This window comes from Eptatretus burgeri, chromosome 14 (genome assembly GCF_056783735.1).
Source record: "Eptatretus burgeri isolate ZD-2024b chromosome 14, Ebu_testis_v1, whole genome shotgun sequence".
Lineage (NCBI taxonomy): Eukaryota > Metazoa > Chordata > Myxini > Myxiniformes > Myxinidae > Eptatretus > Eptatretus burgeri.
Genome location: NC_140974.1, coordinates 63,939,415 through 63,948,179, shown reverse-complemented (window position 1 = coordinate 63,948,179; position 8,765 = coordinate 63,939,415). Strand labels below are relative to the sequence as shown.

The 8,765-nt window shown below is 45.9% G+C and overlaps 1 pseudogene; it reads left to right on the top strand.

The window, feature by feature from the left end:
• LOC147013416 (uncharacterized) overlaps positions 1-8,765 on the top strand; it is a 24,048-nt pseudogene that overhangs the window by 642 nt on the left and 14,641 nt on the right.

Genomic DNA, 8,765 nt, shown 5'->3' with positions numbered 1-8,765 from the left:
TTAAGGAAATGTGTTACTCGGGCTGGTAAAGAGCTTCAAGAATAACGAACAGAATGGCGATAAAAGTAGCATCCCTGAACATCAATGGAGGCTGCAGTTGTGTGTGTCGCCTCCAGGTATTTCAGCTCTTCCAAAATGAAAAAAATTGATGTGCTAATGCTACAGGAGATGCATGCAAATCAGTCTGCTGAAGATGAGTGGTGTAAAATCTTTAAAGGTTGTCTTTTTTTTTCTCAAGTGCGCTTGTTGAGGCCAAGGCTGATGTGGCAATCGTGTTGCATCCTCGAATCCAGCCTTCGGAGATAACTTGTAAGGAAATTTGCAAAGGTTATTTACTATGTGCAATTTGTCAGTAGTAACCTAAAGATTTGCATGACAAATGTTTACTGTCCTCGTGCTAACTCTGAAAGAGGTGCCTTTCTGTACAAATTGGCAGAGTTTGTAAGCAGCATTGACTTAATCATGTTGTGTCTGGGGGATTGGTGGATGTGTGGCGGGTACAAAACCGTAATATCCGTCAGTATACATGGGTTTGTGCATCAAGAAATGTTTTGACGATGGCTCGCCGAGACAGATTTATGTTAATCATAAAATGGTAAACATTGTTAAGAAATCTTATATAAGGCAGTCTAGTTTTACCGATAATCACATGATTGTTATGGTGTGTGGCTTTCCTCATGTCTGTGGAAGTGCATATTGGACTTTTAATTTGAAACTTTTACAAAGTGCACATTTTATAGAAGCTTTTAAAATGGTATGGGAAAAATGCGAGTCACAAAAGGGTTCATATTTGAACTTAAGACTATGGTGGGACTGCACAAAGTCCCAAATCAAATGTTTTTGCCAACAATACTGCTCTTACAGCACATACAACGCTTTTGGTGTGATATCTGCTTTAAAAAACGATATACTTATCTGTGAGCAGAAAGCTGGATTGTCTAGCGTGAATGTCCAGCAGTTGTCGGAGAAAAGGACCCTTCTGGCTGAAATGGTGAAAGAGCGGGCGGCCGGTGTATTCGTCCGACTGTGGAACGAAAAAATCCAACTTGACACACCAAACAAAGGGTTCTTGAATTTGGAAAAAAACTGTCAAGACCTCTCAATAAATCCATGCTTTTCGCTCCTCTGGTGGTGATTTGTTGACCTCCCAGAGTGATATCAAGCATGAACTACAAGACTATTTTTCTAAACTCTTCGCAAAAAGAGCTGTGAATGAGAACAGGAATGCGATGCTTGAACAGCTCCCTTCTCTGTCTGAAGACCAACAACAATTGCTTGAGCCTGGCATTTCTCTTGGAGAACTTACTGCTGCGCTCAAGGATAGCAAGGATGGGAAAGCCCATGGACGAGACGTCCTTACGGCTGAATTTTATAAGGCTTTCTGGGACATTCTCGGCCCTACTCTTCTTGAGGTCTCTCAGGAGTGTTGAACAAGGTGAATTGCCATTGAGCTGCTGGAGGGCAGTTTTGTGTCTCCTTCCGAAGAAAGGAAACCTGCATGAGACCTCAAATTGGCAGCCTGTGTCACTCCTCAACACGGACTATAAAATATTGTCAAAAGCACTTGCAACCCGTCTAAAGGAAGTCATCTCTTTCTTGATTGGCACTGATCAATCATACTGTGTTCCAGAACGTTCCATATACGATATTTTTTTGGTGAGAGATTTGATCAGTCTCGGTCGAACTATATCTCCTGGTTTTGGTTTATTACTTTTAGATCAAGAAAAAGCTTTTGACAGTGTTAACCATTCTTTTTTGTTTGATGTATTAAAGAGAACAGGGTTTGGGGAAAAATGTATTGCTTATGTTAAGTTATTGTACAAAAATGCATCTTGTCTGCTGAAGGTTAATAATAGTCTTTGTTACCCTTTCAGCGAGGCATCTGTCAGGGCTGTGCGCTATCAGGCATGCTCTACAATCTATCCGTTGAACCTTTATTAGTTTTACTTCGGAACTCAGTGTTAGGAGTCAGTTTCACAAAACTCCAAAGTCGTTTCAGCTGATGCTGATGATAGTTGTGTTGCTATTGCAAATCAAAAAGATGTTTCTGAAGTCTCTCATTGCCTTACCCAGTTTGAGCTTGCTTCCACTGCAAGGGTAAATTGGGAAAAAAGGGTAGCTTTTTGGGTCGGCCCCAGATCGCCTTCCTCGTCCCTGCCTGTTTTACCAGGAGGAAGACAGTGGAGTCGTGAGGGGTTTAAATATTTAGGCTTATTTCTAGGAATTGAAGTGTATGAACAAAAAAATTGGGAGAACTTCCTGGAAAAAATTAAATTGAAACTGGCAAGGTGGAGAAGATTGTACCAACTTCTCTCGCTTAAGACACGGGTGTCAATCATAAATAACCTGGTGGTTCCTTTTATTTGGCATAAAGTTATCCCACTTGAACCTCTGAGATACTTGGTCACAGGCATTCAGAGGGTTCTGACTGATTTTTTTTTTCTGGCCACCATTGGCTGGGGCCAGACGTGGTCTGCAGACCCCGAAATGCGGGTGGTCAAAATCTGATGCATATCCCAAGTCGGATAATGGCATTCCGAATTTCCACGATGAAGCGCCTACTGTACAGTGAGTGTTTCTTGGCGACCTCTCACAAACGCCTGGTTGCAGAAAGTGGAAGGTCTGAAATATGACCGTGAACTTTTCCTCATCGACCTGCAACACTTTGACATGTCTCAGCTCCCCAGTTTTCATCAGAGCCTTTTGAATGCTTGGCATGTCCTCGGAGTGCAACATTTAGAGGTATCATACGATGCCCAAAAGTTTGTACATGAGCCATTAGTTCAGAATCCTTTATTCTCTAGAATTTCAACCTCCAGGTCGTTTATGCATTGTTTCACCAGTGTTGTAATAAACAGTGTGAGACCTGTTGCAGCCATCCTTGAATGCCTGGCTACCTGTAAGCTCACTTTCATTAAAAACTGGTGTTTGTTCTGCTCGTATTGTGGAAAATGTCTTGAAAGCAGTAATTCAAACCTTTCATAGACTAAACATCTGGTGAACTGGGGTGGATGAAGTGGTAGACTCACGTCTATTTCCCTGAACTTCAAATTGCCTCAAAAAAACAAGAGGGTGTGTTCTCAAACTTAGAGGAAATTGGTGTGTTTTGGAAATTGGTGTGAAAATAGAGGAAATTCACGTCATGGGGAAAATGGCTATCAACAACATATGTCTGGAAGCATGTATACCTGGTTTTACAAAACTGTTGAAAAATCTGTGGAATGAGACCCTACCTACTGGAACTTTTTTAACTCCAGTGTGGAACAAAATGTATAGTTGTCCAACTCTTGGGCGAACTGGAGACCTGAATTGGAGACGAGCACATCAAGCCCTGGTCACACAGACATTACTCCATAAGTTTAATTCTTCTGTTCCAATTTCTTGTCCTTTTTGTGATTTGATTGAAAATATTGCCCACGTTTTCATTGAATGTAAGAGATTGGTACCCCTCTTTCTCTTCCTTCAACAGCTTTTCTATCAATTTAATTTTGTTTTTTTTCCTTTCCAGTCTTGATTTATGAAATTGGGGAGACTGAAAAAGTACACCAGTCCTCTCGTTTTTGTCTTTTGTGTTGGGCATTGTGAAACTGGCAATTTATAAAACCAGGAAAGCAAAATTGAAGGGGAAAAATGCAAATGTGCTTTTAAGGTATGGTTTCGGAACGAGTAAAAATGGAGCAGGCTTATCTTTTGAGCCTGGATATTGTGGGTGATCAGTGGTACACTGATGAGGTTTTGAGTTTCGTTTCGTGATGTAATGTGTTTGTAAAAGTGTAAAGTAATTACACTTACTTTTTGCAGATATGTATTATTCTGTGGTGGTTTTTGACATGAATAGACACCCTTGTTTGTATTGCTTTTGTTGAATTCATTTTTGCTGTAAAATCGTTTGGACTTATTTTTATGGAGTGTGCCTTTTCTGGTGTGTTTTGATACTTTTATAAGAAAAGCATACAAAAGTCAAATATCTCTCTCTTTCTTCAGTTTCCTCTCTCGCTCTCTCTCCTCTTTCCCCTCTTTTCCCCCTCTCTCTCTCGCGCTCTTTCCCCCCTCTCTCTCTCTCGCTCTCACTCTTTCCCCTCTTTCCCCCCCCCCTCTCTCTCTCTCACTCTTTCCCCTCTCTCTCCCCTCTCTCTCGCTCTTTTCTCTTTCCTCTCGCTCTCGCTCTCTTTCTCTCGCTCTCTCTCTCTCTCGCTCTCTCTCTCTCGCTCTCTCTCTCTCGCTCTCTCTCTCTCGCTCTCTCTCTCTCGCTCGCTCTCTCTCTCTCGCTCTCTCTCTCTCGCTCTCTCTCTCTCGCTCTCTCTCTCTCGCTCTCTCTCTCTCGCTCTCTCTCTCTCGCTCTCTCTCTCTCGCTCTCTCTCTCTCGCTCTCTCTCTCTCGCTCTCTCTCTCTCGCTCTCTCTCTCTCTCGCTCTCTCTCTCTCGCTCCTCTCTCTCTCGCTCCTCTCTCTCTTTCTCTTTCTTCTCGCTCCTCTCTCTCGATCTATCTATCCTCCCTCGATCTTTCCTCCCACTCTCTCTCTTCTCTTTTTTGTCTCTCTGTTCTCCTTTTCCTCTCTCTTTCTTCAATTTCCTCTCACTCTCTCCCTCTTTCTTCTCTTTCCTATCTCTCACTCTTTCTTCTCTTTCCTATCTCTCACTCTTTCTTCTCTTTTCCCTCTCTCTCTCTCCCTCTTTCTTCTCTTTCCTATCTCTCACTCTTTCTTCTCTTTCCTATCTCTCACTCTTTCTTCTCTTTTCCCTCTCTCTCTCTCACACTCTTTCTTCTATTTTCCCTCTCTCTCTCTCACACTCTTTCTTCTATTTTCCCTCTCTCTCTCTCACTCTTTCCCCTCTCTCTCTCTCACTCTTTCCCCTCTCTCTCTCGCCTCTCTCTCGCTCTTTCCCCTCTTTCCTCTCTCTCCTCTTTTCCCTCTCTCTCTCTCTCTCCCCTCTCTCTCGCTCTTTTCTCTTTACCCTCTCTCGCTCTTTCTTTTCTAACTCTCTCGCTCTTTCTTTTCTAACTCTCTTTCTCTTTTTCTCTCTCTTTCCCGCCTCTCTCTCTCTCTCTCGCTCTTTCTTCTCCTTTTCCCTCTCTCCCCTCTCTCTCGCTCTTTCTTTTCTTTCCCCTCTCGCTTGTTCCTCCCGATCTCTATCTCCTCTGTTCTCTTTCCCCTCTTTCCCCCCTCTCTCTCTCACTCTTTCTTCTCTTTCCCCTCTCTCTTCTCTTTCCCTTCTCTCTCTCGCTCTTTCTTCTCTTCCCCCTCTCTCTCACACTTTCTTCTCTTTCCCTCTCGCTCTTTCCCTCTCTCTCAATCTTCCCCTCTTCCTCTCTCTCTCAATCTTCCACTCTTCCTCTCTCTCTCTCTCTCTCTCTCTCTCTCTCTTTCCCCTCTCCCCCCTCTCCCACTCTTTCTTCTCTCCCCTCTCCCCCCTCTTACTCTCGCCTCTTTCCCCTCTTTCCCCCCTCTCTCTCAATCTTCCCCTCTTCCTCTCTCTCGCTCTTTCCTCTCTCTCTCTCTCTCTCTCTCTCTCTCTCTCTCTCTCTCTCTCTCTCTCTCTCTCTCTCTCTCTCTCTCTCTCTCTCTCTCTCTCTCTCTTCCCTTCTTCCCCCTATCTCTCAATCTTCCCCTCTTTCCTCTCTCTCGCTCTTTCTTCTCTTTCCCCTCTTCCCCCTCTCTCTCTGTCTTCCCCTCTTCTTTTCTCGCTCTCGCTCTCTCTCTCTCGCTCTTTTTCTCTTCTCTCCCCCCTCTCGCTCTTTCTTCTCTCCCCCCCTCTTGCTCTTTCTTCTCTTCCCCCCCCTCTTGCTCTTTCTTCTCTCTTCCCTCTCTCCCATCTCGCTCTTTCTTCTCTTCTCTCTCTCTCTCTCTCACTCTCTCTGTCTCTCTCTTACTCTCTGTCTCTCTGTCTCTCTCGCTCTTTCTTCCATTTTTTCCCTCTCTCTCACTCTTTCTTCTTTGTCCCTCTCTCCCCTCTCTCTCGCTCTTTCTTTTCTTTCCCCTCTCGCTTGTTCCTCCCGATCTCTCTCTACTTTCTTCTCTTTCCCCTCTCCCCCCCTCTATCTCGCTCTTTCTTCTCTTTCCTCTCTCTCTATTTCCCCTCTCTCGCTCTTTCTTCTCTTTCCCATCTCTCTTCTCTTTCCCCTCTTCCCCCCTCTCGCTCACTCATTCTTCTCTTGCCTCTCTCTCTCTCCTCTCTTATTTCTCCTCTTCCCCCCTCTCTCTCTCACGCTTTCTTCTTTCCCCTCTCTCTCGCTCTTTTTTCTCTTCTCTTTCCTCTCTCTCGCTCTTTCTTCTCTTCCCCTCCCCTCTCTCTCTCTCTCTCGCTCTTTCTTCTCTTTTTCCCTCTCTCTCGCTCTTTCTTTTCTTTCCCCTCTCGCTTGTTCCTCCCGATCTCTATCTCCTCTCTTCTCTTTCCCCCCTCTCTCTCTCGCTCTTTCTTCTTTTTTCCCCTCTCTCACTCTTTTCTCTTTACCCTCTCGCTCTTTCTTCTCTTTCCCTTCTCGCTCGTTCTTTTCTAACTCTCTCTTTCTCTCTCTCGCTCTTTCTTCTCTTCCCCCCCCCTCTTGCTCTTTCTTCTCTTTTCCCTCTCTCCCCTCTCTCTCTTTCTTATCTTCACCTCTTCCCGCCTCTCTCAATCTTCCCCTCTTCCCCCCTCTCGCTCTTGCTTCTCTTTCCCCTCTTCACCCCTCTCTCTCTCTCGCTCTTTCTTCTCTCCCCTCTTTCCCACCTCTCTCTCTTGCTCTTTCTTCTCTTTCCCCTCTCTCTTCTCTTTCCTCTCTCTTTCCCCTCTCTCTTCTCTTTCTCTTCTTTCCCCTCTCTCTCTCTCGCTCTTTCTTCTCTTCCCCCCTCTCTCTCACACTTTCTTCTCTTTCCCTCTCGCTCTTTCTTCTCTTTCCCTCTCTCTCAATCTTCCCCTCTTCCTCTCTCTCTCGCTCTTTCTTCTCTTCTCCGCTCTCTCACTCTTTCTTCTCTTTCCCCCCCTCTCTCAATCTTCCTCTCTCTCTTGCTCTTTCTTCTCTTTCCCCTCTTCCCCCCTCTTGCTCTCGCTTCTTTCCCCTCTTTCGCCCCTCTCTCTCAATCTTCCCCTCTTCCTCTCTCCCGCTCTTTCTTCTCTTTCCTCTCTCTCTATCTATCGATCCTCCCTCGATCTTTCCTCCCACTCTCTCTCTCTTTCTTCTCTTTCCTCGCTCTCTGTTTCTCCTCTTTCCTCTCTCTCGCTCTTTCTTCTCTTTCCCCTCTCACTCTTTCTTCTCTTCCCCCCCTCTTGCTCTTTCTTCTCTTCCCCCCCTCTTGCTCTTTCTTCTCTTCCCCCCCCTCTTGCTCTTTCTTCTCTTCCCCCCCCTCTTGCTCTTTCTTCTCTTACCCCCCCCTCTTGCTCTTTCTTCTCTTTTCCCTCTCTCCCCCTCGCTCTTTCTTCTCTTTCCCTCTCGGTCTTTCTTCTCTTTTCTCTCTCTCTCTCTCTCTCTCTCTCTCTCTCTCTCTCTCTCTCTCTCTCTCTCTCTCTCTCTCTCTCTCTCTCTCTCTCTCTCTCTCTCTCTCTCTCTCTCTCTCTCTCTCTCTCTCTCTCTCTCTCTCTCTCTCTCTCTCTCTCTCTCTCTCTCTTCTCCCCCCCGTCTTGCTCTTTCTTCTCTTCACCCGCCCCTCTCAATCTTCCCCACTTCCTCTCTCTTGCTCTTTCTTCTTTTTTCCATCTCTCCCCCTCTATCTTGCTCTTTCTTCTCTTTTTTCCCTTTCTCGCTCTTTCCCCTCTCTCCTTTCTCTTGCTCTTTCTTCCCTTTTCCCTCTCTCGCTCTTTCTTCTCTCCCCCCCCCCCTCTTGCTCTTTTCCCTCTCTCTCCCCTCTCTCTCTTTCTTCTCTTCCCCCCTCCTCTTGCTCTTTTCCCTCTCTCTCTTTCTTCTCTTCCCCCCTCCATCTTCCTTCTCTTCCCCCCCTCTCAATCTTCCCCTCTTTCCCCCCTCTCTCTCAATCTTCCCCTCTTCCTCTCTCATTCTTTCTTCTCTTTCCCCCTCTCTCTCAATCTTCCCCTCTTCCTCTCTCTCTCGCTCTTTCTTCTCTTTTCCGTCTTTCCCCCTCTATCTTGCTCTTTCTTCTCTTTTTCCCTCTCTTGCTCTTTCTTCTCTTTCCCCTCTCTCTCGCTCTTTCCCCTCTCACCCTTTCTTCTCTCTCCCCTCTCCCCCCTTTCTCCTCTCTCTCGCTCTTTCTTCTCTTCACCCCCCCTCTCAATCTTCACCTCTTCCCCCCTCTCTCCAATCTTCCCCTCTTCCTCTCTCTCTCGCTCTTTCTTCTCTTTTCCGTCTTTCCCCCTCTATCTTGCTCTTTCTTCTCTTTTTCTCTCTCTCGCTCTTTCTTCTCTTTTCCGTCTTTCCCCCCTCTATCTTGCTCTTTCTTCTCTTTTTCCCTCTCTTGCTCTTTCTTCTCTTTCCCCTCTCCCCCCTCTCCCACTCTTTCTTCTCTCCCCTCTTCCCCCCTCTTGCTCTCGCTTCTTTCCCCTCTTTCGCCCCTCTCTCTCAATCTTCCCCTCTTCCTCTCTCCCGCTCTTTCTTCTCTTTCCTCTCTCTCTCTCCTCTCTCTCTCTCTCTCATTCTCTCTCTATCTATCGATCCTCCCTCGATCTTTCCTCCCATTCTCTCTCTCTCTCTTTGTTCTCTTTCCTCGCTCTCTGTTTCTCCTCTTTCCTCTCTCTCGCTCTTTCTTCTCTTTCCCCTCTCACTCTTTCTTCTCTTCCCCCCCCTCTTGCTCTTTCTTCTCTTTTCCCTCTCTCCCGCCTCGCTCTTTCTTCTCTTTT